Source organism: Cupressus sempervirens, chromosome 11 (assembly GCF_028749045.1).
Source record: "Cupressus sempervirens isolate cs-2001-9-10 chromosome 11, ASM2874904v1, whole genome shotgun sequence".
NCBI lineage: Eukaryota > Viridiplantae > Streptophyta > Pinopsida > Cupressales > Cupressaceae > Cupressus > Cupressus sempervirens.
In genome coordinates this window covers 186,234,615-186,249,079 of record NC_143128.1, presented here as the reverse complement: position 1 = coordinate 186,249,079, position 14,465 = coordinate 186,234,615, and the positions used below count along the sequence as shown (strand labels likewise).

The following is a 14,465-nucleotide window of genomic DNA, read 5'->3' as shown; positions in this document are numbered from 1 at the left end:
CTCCCTTCCTTGGATCTTTGCCTAATTTAATTTTTGGAGAAACTAGTTGGACAATCACTGAATCATTACATCATCTGCCATTAGGATGCAAACAAACAATATACCAAAGAACAGAGCCAATGGTGCAAATAATCCAAAGGCAAAATCGCGATGCAGGCAGGATATCAGCTCAATATCTTTCCATCTTAAAAGGCATGATACTGCTACTTGAAGATCATAATGCAAAAATAGATGCAAATAAAGTCTCATTGATAGCTTCTAGAAATTCTGTAGAATACTTGCACATCTTTACTTTGGCATATATTTGCATTATATAAATGTGGTGTGTGCGTGTCTGTAATTAAACCTTGGAGTATAATTCCTTTCTTTGGTGTCACAAATATTCCTTCATATTAAAGTGTACATGACACATGGGCACAAACTAAATCAGGGTGTTGACTTTTCCCAATGCGTGTATGTTCAATACCAAGAGAGGAATTTTGCACTCTTCCTCAATATATTTATTAGTGCTGCCCATTCACGAACGGTCACCACTCTTCACATGAAGCCCTATTAATTATAGTATTTTATTTTATTTTGATCAGTAAGAAGCTGAAGCCAAGATTAATTATTATTATTGTGTTGTGATTAATTAATATTATGACTTATTAAGCTCAAGTAGACTCGATCCCAACACCTCTCAGATAAGAGGCTCACAATTTACTATTGTATTGTAGGCTCTTGCCTTAATTATAATATATTATTATAATAATTATCTCTTACATTAATTACATATTAATTCATTATATAATTAATATAAAATTATATTATCAATATACATATAATATCACAATAATATTATCAATCTAATTATATTACCCCAATAACTATATTAATAATTATATTATCATAATAAATATTATTATTATGTTTTCAATATAATAACTATTATTTATCAACAAGATAGTAATTATATTATCACATGCTTATGTTATCTATGTCAGCATGAAAGAATCTAACCACAGCTACGATAACATTAACACTCCCTCTTAGATAGGGAGGAATCCTTCTTGATAACTTTTGGTTCATCCTCATGATGCTAACATCAATGCTACCTCTTAGGTAGGGAGGACCTTTTCAGATATCTCAGTAATAGAGTAAAGCTCACCATGGCTACACCCAGAGGATGGTTCTACCATGACTACCCCATGCAAATGAACACAATCGCTCATCACGAAATCACTCAATGTGATGTCTTCATCTTATCATGATGTTCACTATGGCTACTCCCAGGGGGTGAATCATCATACGTGTTGAGTCATGGAGTCTCTCACATGAACTCCACCATGACTACTCCCAGATGGTTGATCCATCATGACTACTCCCATGAACGCAAATACAAATGAACCCAAGTGCTCATCATGGAATCATTAAACATGATGTTCACCATGGCTATTCCCAAATGGTGAATAAACACGTATTTAGTCATGCAGTCTCTCACATGGCATCCAGTATTACTAGGCTCAAAGGGTGGAAAGAACAATTGCACAAATGACCGTCATGAAATCACTCAACATGATGTCACCATCTCATCGTGACGTTCAGCATAGCTACTCCTAGAGGGTGAATAAACGCAAATACAAAGTCATAGATTCTCTCGCATGACATCCACCATGGCTACTCCCAGAGGGTGGAACAAGAGACTTCACCTTAAACTTCTCTCTCAGAGAGAAGAATGCATTAGCAAGGGCTAACACCTCAAATTTCTCTGTCTCAAAGAAAAATGCTACAAGGGTTGATACTTCAAATTTCTCCGGCTCAAAGAAAAATACATACAAGTTTTGATACCTCAAATTTCACCATCTCAGAGAAAAAGGTAAACAAAGAAATGCACCAAAAACCTCCTCCTCATAGAGAAGAATTCATTAACAAGGGATTACACCTCAAACTTCTCCTTCATAGAAAGGAATTCACTAAAGAGGAATTCATTAACAAGGGAATGCACCTCAAACTTCTCTCTCACAGAGAAGAATGCAGGAATCAGACCTTTATGACACTGAGGCTCTCTTTTAAATAGATATCTACCTTCTGACCTTCTCATCCAATGTTGCTTCTAATGAAATGTCAGACTTCCTCTAAATCCAACATTGACCTCTTGCCTTCATCATCCAAGGATTCTTGTGTTGAAATGTCAAACTCCCTCTAAATCTAATATCAACCTTCTAACCTCCTCACCCAAGGTTGCCTTTCGTAGATTGATAGATTCTCTTTCAATTTGATATCAACCTTCTAACCTCTTCCTGTGAAGGATTGTCAAATTCCTAAATGTTAATTCTTCCTCATAGAAACTGATTTAGATACGTGTTACCTACTCACACTCATGGCAACAAGATGTGTCTTCATTCTTCAACCTACATGACTTTCACATAGGATGCATCAAGCTCTTCTCTTAAATGTACATCAATCCAACAAATATCCATATATCCAAGAATATCATGACCTAGGCCTCTGTATTCCTTCCACCCTACATACATGGGTCTCCAAAATTTAAGCATAGTCCTCTAACTGCTATAGTTTCCCAATCACTAGAAAAACCATCCCGATATGGTCTTCTCTCTGAACTAATGTGCCCAAGATCCTTAGAAGTCAACTAAACCAAATCCTCTAGTTGCTCCTTCAGTGACGGAAGGTATCTTTCTCATCATTTGAGATTAAACTAAATTCTCTAGCACTTTGCTCCCTCTCACTGGGAGAGCCCTGTTGTCTCAACTTTGTTTTATAATTCTCAATGCTACCATCACCTGCACAAATGCCTTGGCGGCATTTTGTAATGTTCCCGATATAAAATAAATAATAAATTAAACTTTTGTAATGGGTCAATTGATTTAATGTATCTTGAACCCATTTTTTATTTTGTTTCTGTAGTTTGCGTCACCGTTGGCTATCTTTGTACACCCTCAGAAAGTTTCCGACGGGTATTTAAGTACGGCTTGTAGGTAGTCTGTAGGTATGCATTCTGGATTATTTCTTTGTACTGCGAAATCCTGTTTAGGGTTCTCTGTTGTTTGCCATTTCGGAAGTGAAAAACCTTCCCTATTTGGCTTATTGCGGTTTCGGTGGGATTCAACCCTCACCCTATTCCATTGATGCATGTAATACTTCGCTTTGATCTAGCAAGTCAGAGCACCATCTTTTGGCACATATATATATATTATTTAGTTTCTAATATTGTCTGATGTTATTATCATTGTTTAGCGCAAGTGTGTCTGGTTTCCCTGCAAGTTACTCATGTTAATTATATTGCATTGTCAAACTTCTCTACATTTCCTTTGCTGTACTACACCATACACCCTCGACAACATCAACATCCTGCCACCGTACGGACACTTTCCATTGTTGTACGTACAAACACCTTCACCGTACAGGCTTCTTTAATCATCGTACGACCTTTAACTAACCACCGTACAGTTTCTTCCCACACCCGTACACCTTCTCTTGCTACCGTATGGCCTACCTATTGTGATCCTTGTGTAGTACGGACTTGTTTGCTTTGCTCTACCGTACGGCATCACACTTGCTCCCCGTACAATGCTATCGGATCGCAGTTTTCCCACACGAACTTTCTTGTCTGATACACCATACACCACATTCAGTTGTTTGTTCCTCGCGCAGGGGAAAACATGAACATTACACATTTCTAATGCATCATCCTTCTTTTCCTAGCACTAATATTTTATTGTACTGATAAGATAAGAAAGTACTCCAAAAATATTAGATCACTTTTCATGATTGCTTCTTCTAAGCCTTATCTATTCAAGAGTATTTTCTTGAGCTAGTTGTACAACCAAGTCTCTATGCTACCAATACAGCCTCTATGCTTCTACTTGTACAAGCTAGTAAGGACATATTGCAGCCACCTTTGTAGCTGGCCTACAACCCAAAAAAACTCCGAAGCTCTTTCTTTGTGACCTCCTTATATGCTTGATGAAATACATGCAAAAACAAATCATTTCTAGTACAGTTATTGCAAGAACTCTATTTTCTTGCATGTCATATTCTTTGGCAATTGCTTTAATGAAATATGTATCAATAAAGTAATTGCGCTCCACCAACTTGCCCAAATCTAAAAGCCTAGACATTGAAGTCCACTAATTAGAAAGTTCCTCTAGCAGCCAAAATATGACATGGAGTTGTTTCTCCATTGCTGCTTTCATTCTCCAATGTCAAGACTAGAGCTATACGTTCTTGATTTTGAATGTGAGCCATTAATTTCAATAGATCATGGCAAGAACAACAATTAAGATTGGTCAAACTAACATGGAAAACCTTCACTTGACTTGAAAATACTTGGAGTAATCAAAACACACCATGTAAGACAACATTTTCCAAGGCATCCAACAAATAGATGGAAAAATCAAAACACACCACGTAAGACAACACTTTCCAATGCTTACAACAAAACTTGAGACTTCTTATTTTGTACTACAAGATTGCTGGAATCCTTGCTCTTTTTTGACCGATTGGAGTGGACTTGAACATGTGTCACCATTGTGTAGTGGTGTACAGTCAAGTAAAAGCATTGACATTTCTGCCATTATGGGGGTTGCACAACAAATCAAATCTTGCCAAGATGGACAAAGAGCAGATTCCATATTGTGAACCCACAAGGCTAGTTGGACAACTGGCACAATCACGCAACAATGCAGCTCTAGGAGGTTATGGATCTCTGGAGCCTATGGTCATGCGCTTAGCTTTCATCTTCTTTTTACTAAGAGGTGATTTGATCCAGAGTTTATTGGTTCATTTAATTTCTCTTGCTCCATAATATATGCTATCATTTGCTTTGATGGTATAGCTATAACATTCATTGTAGGGCAAGTTTGATGAGTTGGCCAATTCTAACAATATCAAACACACAAAAAGAACACAAAATTCTCAAGCGAAGTCTACCAAAGTCATGCTATTTTCAAATCTTTCATGACACTCTCAACATTATCCATCTTTGCTACAACTTCCAATTAGAAATGTCAAGAAAGGATTGGAAGCCTTAAATTGTAAACACATAATCACATCTCAAACTCATACACTATAGAGGGTAATCTCGTTATAAATTAATTAAGTAGTTATTAGGTAAGTTTTGTACCAAACATTGCATCAATTGGTATTAGTAACCAACCCAAGCACTATATGTAGTACGCATATGGAATAGACTGGATGGTAATTTTGGATATCATTGGTACTAGTATGTAACTTGATTGGTACAATTAATAATAAGATAATTTCCCTTTTTTTGTATATTGCTCATTTTATTGATGCAATAGTATGATAATGTTTGTAGATCGTAATTGATATCAATTTCCATATGAATAGTCCATTATATACTATACTTGGAACTAGCCTCCCATATTGGCAATAAAATGTATGGCGTCGTCGCCTAAGTAAAACCCATGTACGACAAGCAGAAGAAAGATGGACATGTAATGGGTTGACCATTCAACCAACAAGCAGTAATAACTAATAGTGACATTGAGGAAGAGAATGTGACCATGGAGGATAAGTAGACACAGGACTTCGTACGAATGTGGGAAGAAGCTGTAGACGAGTACATCCAGCGGGAGGCAAAGCAGAGGGATCTCCCCAACTGTACAATACGTGCTGAACTCACAGTGAACGAGACTATATACGATGTCCTAGGAAGTCTTCCAAGACTACTCGCACAGAAGCTGGTAGTAGTGAAAGAGCAAAAGGAAGCAAATCTGAGAGAATGACGAAGGCAACAGACACTGCACCAATTCCATCAAAGGACTCACAAAGAGGAGTCCAAAGATACTAGCAACTACAACAAATTTCCGGTGGAGGAATCGAAGGACTAGGAACCAAAAAAGAAACCACTACCTCCACATTTAATGCCCCTCTTTTCAAATAAAGATAGACGATGCAAGAAGGAAAGTCCATTAGAAGTCGTCGAGGAGGATGTAAGGCAAGCATTCTTAGCACATTAACATGTGGAGAGGAGGAAATTGCACGACCTCGCCCAGCAAGTACAACAACCAGAGCATACTCTCAATGGGGACAAAGAACAAAATCTAGTAGTAGAATTATTGGAGAATACAATAAGCGGAATAGAAAGGCTAGCTATCTAGAAGGCATTGATCATAGGGTACACAAAACTACAAACCCCGAGAAGGTGGGAATCTCACTTCCACCAATGTGGAGGTGACGAGTGTGAGCGAAGAGAAGCCTTACACATTCTTGGCAGACGAGGAGACTACTATGGGAATAAGTCCTGCAAACTCTTAGAGATGGAGAAGGATCTAGCGAAGTCAAGAAGGAGAAAATCAATAGCAAATTAATAAAAGAAAAATGCCCAACACACCGGATAAACAAAAACTTCCTAAGCTTAAAGGTGAGGGATCAGAAGACCCCATAAGGCATTGTAAGACATGTGTGACCATCTAGGAGGAAGGAGGACAAGATGATGAAGATTATATGGTGAAAGCCTTGTTTGGCATCATGCGTGGAGTCACAATTGACTAGTATGCAGATCTGGCTGATACAGAAAAGGCTACATGGGACGCACTAAGAAAAGCTTTTGAGGCAAAATTTAAATTGGTAAGGGATGATGATGAGGTGGTATCAGAAATATGTAACACTCGCTAGGGAAAGAGTGAAAGTGTAACATTAGGTTCTTCTACAACTTTAAAATCAACTAAATTTTAATATTCTGAATTTTCTGCAAAGTAACTACTATTAACTAAATCTATTTTAATTACTGAAATTCAAATTTATTCTAATGTTTGAGAATACTGAAATTTAACTCTATTCTAAATTGATGTAAAGAAAAATCTAACATACTGGAATGGAATCAATTTATGATACAACTATTACAGGAAAAAGAATCTTTCAGCTATATACATATATTGCATAAAGAAATAGAGAAACTAAAGAAAAATAAAGATAAGTACTGATTTACTTGAGAGACCTTTCCAATTAATTGACCAAGCTCTGACTTTGGTGAGAGGATAAGCATTAACGTAGGCTTAACCTCCCAACCGCGGACCTTTTTACTTATCCCCACAAGTTCTAAATAAATAGAACGACCCTCCCTACCCTGAGATCAGGCTTGGGATGTTCATCGATCCAGTCATCGGAGTACTCAGGTGGGTTGAGGCCCCAACAGCTATTCAATTGAATAGCTGAAGTAGCAGGACAACAACGCGATCTTTTGTTGTGGCATGTTTGCCCTTTTATCGCCCTGGCCAGGGATTTTATCAGAGGTGGGTTTTAATAACCCGATCTCCACCGCTCAACTTGTCAATTAATTTTCAAAGTGGATTTACATGAGCTAATCAGATTATTTTGATTATAATTAATTATTGATATCTTTCTTCTTTTTTCTTGTGTCAAGTTCATCTACACCTCACACCATCATCAGATCTTTAGATCGGTGATTCCTCTGTGCCTGAACTCGTTATATCTTATTAATAAGATTATGATTCTGCATTCTCAGAATTTCCTTGGTTTTCAGAGTTGATCATTATTACTGATTTTGGTTGATTGAGGCAGAACAGTTCATGACACAATTCTACAGATTTATGACACGGGCTGATAATGGTATAGTTCTATATTTAAAAGTACTGTTGATTGAAGTGGTAATATCAAACAAAATACAATGAGATCAGAAGTCTTAATACTATCATAAGCATCATCTACTTTAATTGCTAAACAATGTTTACAAACTCTATTCGTTTTTCTACATTTATGATGAGCACAAGTGTAATATCATGACTCAATCTTTACACATAACTCCTTCACTCTGTTTCAACCCAACTCAGAAAGAAAGAAGACATAAAAAGATGGAAAACCGTGAACAAAGGAAATAAAAACGTTTTTAATACACCCTTACTTGTCTACAGTTTACTGAGCACCTTGCTTGTGAAGTCTTCAATATAAGCTGAATCCCGACTCTCAATGAATGTGCAAGAATGGCTTCACGTCTGCTCAGATGAATGATTCCGTGGTTAATCAAAACGAGGTTGCAGGCGGTGAATGTTTGGCAGGAAGATCAAGGGATCTTAAAAGGAAATCTAGAATGGATAACTCACGACAGAGAGAGAGACTTTCACTTATCACCAACTCGGATTATTGATAGACAATACCTGAGACCATGGCGAAAGCATGAACAGGCGAGAACATTTGTTACTGTTATTTGAAAACGACAAAGGCAGTATATAAAAGATATTGATCAGCTTTTCATCTCCTGCTGTTACAAGATTGAAATGCGATTGAAATTCCCATCGAAATATGAAACGTTGGGACAAGGGGTGAAAAGTTTTATTAATATAATTTAATGTTATATTATTATTTTGGTTAGATTATAATTAAGTATATTCAAAGTGACATTATTGTATTATAGATCCTATTATAATAGTGCCACTTTGCAAATATTTAATTGTGATTCTAATCAAAATAATGATATAATATTAAATGATATTACTTGTTTAATAAATAAAGGTAAGAATTTTTTTATTTAATTTAATAATCTTGTATTATTTTTAGCTCATGTAACTTTCCACTTTGAACTTTAATTGTCAAGCTTTAACAACTTTGTCATGGCGTCTTTTTGATCAAACATGATATTCCTGATAACTAGGTCACATGATCGTCCCATTTTCGTATGAACTCATTTCGTAATGCTTCCCCTCCTTCTCGAGTCTTTATCCTACAACCTTCAAAACAATCATTCTCGCCAAAACATCAATTTCATAATTCATAATTTGATTAAATAATATCGTTAGGAATTTCATCATAAATAATAACTAATTGAACAACGTTTAAAAACTATATTCGTTTCACATGAACACAACGGCTATAAACTATATTCATTTCATATGAACACAATGGCTATAAATTATATTCATTTCACATGAACACAACGGCTATAACTACCATGATGGAACAACGACTAACTTCACATGAACATGAAAATTTATTCTGGTTCAACGGCTATTTTTAACTAAAGAGAAATTAGGGCAAAAATTGGGATGTAACAGAAAGTTTGAGGGTATACAAGTGGAGATTGAATGAACGAATAGGGAAGTGAAGAATAAACCAGCTCACGAACTAAAAAAAGGTGATTTATAGAAGGACTGAATCCCTCCAATGGAAAGAAAATGAAGGTGGTACCTTCATCCTCCTATAAAAAGGCTTGTGACAGAGCTATGGATATTAAGAGTGAGGATAAAACTTTGAGAAAGAACAAAACTAACAATGACAAGAGTGAGGATGAAAGTGAAAAAGAATCAAAAACCATTCAAGCAATTTACAAGGATGACGCGGACGATGAAGGAAATTAAAGGAGAAAAGGAAGTTAAGGGCGGCAAGGAACTATGGTGTACGAAGTGCCAGAGCGAAAGGCACAAAAAGACCAATTGTCTAAAGAATATGTTTTGCGACATCTGTCAGGTAGCAAAACATTCCTTCAAAAAATGCCCGTATAATTTGAAAGTACGAAGCACACAAGTACTCCTAATGGGAGAGCAATCTACCCCTCCAAGGAAAACAAATTTTGATGCCTCTCTTAGAGTATACCAGAACACGAGACGAGGAGGCAACAGTAACACCTACACACCATGCAATCGTATCCAATATGACGAGAAGGGTCACCCAATGATCTAGTGTCGAGCATGTAACAAATGGGGGCACTTTGTATGGGACTGTCAAAATGGCGAAGGGAACAAGCTATGTAGTCGGTGTGGACTAGGAAACCAGGAAGACATGGATTGTCCTAAGCGGAAGGCAGTTAACATGTTGGAAGTCCCAAAACCAAAAGAACAACTAATGATCGTCACTCGTCTACAAGCCACAAAAGCTTCATATCCTATGTTGGTTCCCAAAACCGCGGATTGTAAATCCAAGAGCCTGCCACTTCTCCAATAAACGAACAGGAATGACCTTGATTCCCATGCACTTTAGGCTCCGCTACACCCAAGTGGGTAGATCTTCACCTCAAATGCTGACAGCTTGGTTCAAGGCTTTTCTATAGCGAATTTAAGCTTTGGTGACTCTTTGGTTGGCAAAGTCCTCAAACTCAATCAAAACGAGATTGAATGTTGAATGTTTAAAATTGTTGAATGTTTTGTATAATATTTGTCAATAATGGATTTGATGCTCATAAGAAGGAAGATATAAATTTTCTCACTTCACTAATAAAAGGACTAGTGCGTCTGCTCATCTGGGCAATAGAGTCAACTACAATGAAGATTATCACGTACAAGTTACAACTTTATAAAGTTCTATGCACTCAAACTATAAACAATTAAACAATTCAAACATGACGGATCAAGTATATATACGCAAGTTTGAACTAGTCTAGATTGCTCTTTAACTCCTAAGGTAGGGAGACAAACCGGATATAGACACGGAAATAATTCAGTATTTCACTGTATCTATAATTATCGAGTTAAAAATGCCATAAATGAGTGTCCACTTATCTAACATTGAAATTATTTATGGAATTTTAAAGATGATTATAAAGGACGAATCAACTACAATTTAAATCTCCATGCCTTTAATAAAAATAAACAAAGGGCCTTCTATTTTATTATTAAGATAAAATATTTGAATTCATATTACAAAGTCATACTGTACGCTCTGTATTCCTCCTTACAAATATATATATTTCTTTTGCTTCTGCTTTTTCAAACATGTCTCTTGTTCTTTTTCTTTAAAATACAATATCTCTCATTTATATCTTAATATCTAATGGAATGTGACTTTTTAAACACAAAAGTCACTTCCTTACATTAAAATAAATCACACCCTTACCTTTTATAATCGCACTGATTAGTTAAGTAAATTAAGGCTTCTTCATTGACTTGTTTGTATTTCCTTTCATCGAGCCTCTTTCAAAATATATTATCGTTGCAATTTTTTGAATTTTACTGTTGACACATACTAGAAACATTCAATGACTTGCAGATCAAAAATTCACTTTAAAAATTCCAAATTTATGGTTCTCATTATTGATGAATTCTTTGTTATTGTGCCCTCCACAGAATTTTGAAGTATGATCTACGTTCTTGTTTTTGATATCCACTACAAGCCTCATGAATTCCCGCAAATGATATTTTTCTCTAAGTCGTGGCTTCTCCAAATGAATGATTGATTTCTTTTAATATTTTTATTGCAACTCCTTTACAAAATGTGAGTCCTTGATCTTTTATTATCAGGGCTTCATCAACAGCTTGATCTTCATCTAATTTCAACTCCACGCAATATGATACATCCCCTTAGCACATTTCTTTTGGTGTTTGCTGAATATACATTCGGTCACCATTTTTCTCCATTATATATCACTTATTGGAAACAACCTTGCACAATCGCAGCTTATTCTAATTTCGTGACTTCAATGTATGTTTCTTCTCTGCTCGATTCACATCTGTATTCCTCTTATGCTTGCTTGGACATAAGACGCCTAGAGATGTTCACCGATTTCTTCTTGTTGTGTTGGTCTTGGCAATACACATAATTTGTTTGAACTCAATCCTTCCAATTATCGCTATCTTATAAATTGCTTGTGTGTTATTTGTTTTGCACCTTCAAATGATCTTCCTTTATGAGTAAATAAAATCTCATACATAGCTAAATTCTTCTATGCACTCCAACTCATGAATATCAATTTCTTGCGTTGGTTGCTCTCAAATATTTACGGTATCAACAATGATTTCTTTCTTATCTTGCATACTTGTAGATTTTTAGTTGTTGTATCTTTCACACGATTAGCAATAGACCTATTTGTTGTATGAGACTTGTATCAATACAAGGCTTGGAAACATCTATGTATGTCCAATATATATGATACTTTGAAAGGATTTTCCAAATCAAGATCATATTTTCAGGCACAAATAGTTACACCAAAGATTACAAAATGTTGACATCTTCTTCACTTAGGCACTTCAAACTGATACTTGAATTTCATACACTCCTTAATATCAGTCAAAAATAACTTAGAGGTTATACATAGCACAAAACCCGATATGATGATTGAATCTGCCCAGTGTTAAAGTTTGTAGCTGCAATAGAGATTTTTATCTATCTAAATCTGGACGTTATTACCATTATTGTCATCTTCAACTTAAAAGGACACTTAAGTTCAATTTGTAATATTAAATGTAAATGACATGTGTCATTCACATGCATTGAAGAGTGAATATTCGAAGAATTATAATTAATTATAGGAGTTATGAGAATCTCAAGAGACTTTCAGTTATAATGTGAAGAGTCTCTCCTATTGTTATATATTCACATCAAGCAAAGGATATTGTACACTGCACTTTTATGATCAATAAAATGATATTTTGTTGTGTGGCTGGGTTTTTCCCTTTATTCTAGAAGGGTTTTCCTAGAATATTTCTGGTGTTTATTGTTTCAATTTTGACTCTAGCTCATTGTTGAGCATCTTCTTTTATTTCTGGGCTCAAAACTTAACTAATTATAAGATTTATAATTACTATGAAAGTGTCGCCAACAAGTATTTTATTGCTTTTTTATATCTCCTTGTTCATTTTTAATTCTGCACTTTGTACCAGCCATTCATTTGATGAATATATTTGATGAGAAGCCCAAACACTTAAACAATTTGAATGTGTTCATTACAGAGGTAATTACTTCAACATATCAAAATCTGATGAAGTTTCTAATAAAGGTAGCCATGTACTAGTTGTTTATATTGAATCCTTGTGTTGAAGATTGGCTTCATCGAGGTTCTATATCTATCCATATTGTTTGAAGATTAGTATCATCATCTGCTCTTATCGATATGCCAAAACAACATTCCTCTATCTCTGCAGTATAATTTGTTGACTGCCTCGAACTTCTTTAGAGCTCCAGTTCTTTTTGGCTGACTTATTTGACCACTTATAGGAATGGCATCAAGTCCAAGATTACAAAGGATCAAGGGAAGGCCTCTCATAGATTCATATGTATGAATGAAAACCATTGTAGTACTTCCAAACAATTCATTTAAAAGATAAACAAGATGGCAATCAAATCTACAGCTGAATACTTTGAAGATACTTCCACCTTTGCTCACTCTTTGCAATAAAATGTGGAGACCAAAAATAAGGCTCCATCACCCTGATCCTAAAATGGAGAAGGAATGACTGAAAGAGGCATAAATGGCACTTGAATAAGAACAATGCCATAAAGTAGTAAACCCGTCCGTCTGATCCGCATCTGAAACCAACATAATAAGGTAGATGTTGCAAGCTACCGTACCAATGAAGGGGGTCGACAAACCTTGCCACAATTAAAGGTAACAATCCTCAAAACAAGAGAAAATAACATCAAATATGGAGAGAATGGTTCCAAGGAAGGTGACAGCAAAAAGGAAGAAGCACCAATGTAAAATGATTCCAAAACCAACACTATTTGTCGTAGGAATGGGAAAAATTCTTGATGTGGTGGAAATTGAAATTATGGGACACAAGCTAACAAACACCATAGTAGATGGGGTCTAGAGTGAATGTACTTGCTGAAGAAACCTGGAAAGCATTGGGAAAACCCATTCTAGTCACCTACGTTTTATTTGGTGGGAGCCAACTAGCACGGCATTAGACCTTTGGGTACAGTCATGAGCCAGAAGGTAATTATAGGAACACAACAATTTCTTTTGTAATTTGTAGTTATCACACTAGGAAAGAAAGGCAATGACACCTTGCTAGGAAGGGAGTGACTAGTGTTGGCCAAAGCCACCCATAATTGGAAGCGTAATACATAATCTATTGAAAGTGAAGGAAAAAATACAAAATTGACTTACAAACTCAAGCAATCAATCAAGAATTGGCATCCGACTCCGAGTCGGAAGGCAGGGAGTGTGATGGAAATAGGGAGATGGAACTAGACGAGGAAGGCATCCTAAGGCTTGGGAACTACTCAGAGGACGAGACAAACTCTCTTTGTGGATTGTTTTATGGGAAAATGGAGGAATATGAGGTGTTCCAACCAAGCTCCAATATGCTCGAAATCACCAAAATGGAGAAGAGGAAAAGGGGACAAAAAGAAAGCCCGAAGATAAGGAGGGATATTCAAGGAAATTGACAAAGACAATGCCAGTGACAAAAATGAGACGTAAAAAAGTACAAGATTGGCATAAGAAGATACAATTTTACCAAAAAGAACACAATGAAGGGAAAAATAAGCATAAGGAAGAAAACCATCCCTAAAAGCAATATCAATATAAAAGGCAACCCCAATACCTTACAGGAAACAAGACAACTTATATCGTCGGAGGAAGCAAAATGTAAACAGAAGTAACATCACACGTACCAACTACATTGAGAAGGAGAAAGAAGTTCTCTAAGGACACGTAAGAATAAAAGAGAGGTTACACAAGCGGTACGAGTGCGAAGGCTAGACATGATATCCCTCCCACACACATAGGCAGTAGCTTGTACGAAGAGGACAAATCAAAGGAAAGGGTGCAC

General features: G+C 36.1%; 1 protein-coding gene across 4 annotated transcripts in view; it reads right to left on the bottom strand.

The window, feature by feature from the left end:
* LOC149528817 (TAF RNA polymerase I subunit A) overlaps positions 1 to 14,465 on the bottom strand; it is a 206,966-nt gene that overhangs the window by 128,204 nt on the left and 64,297 nt on the right. The gene's annotated exons all lie outside the window — the stretch shown is intronic.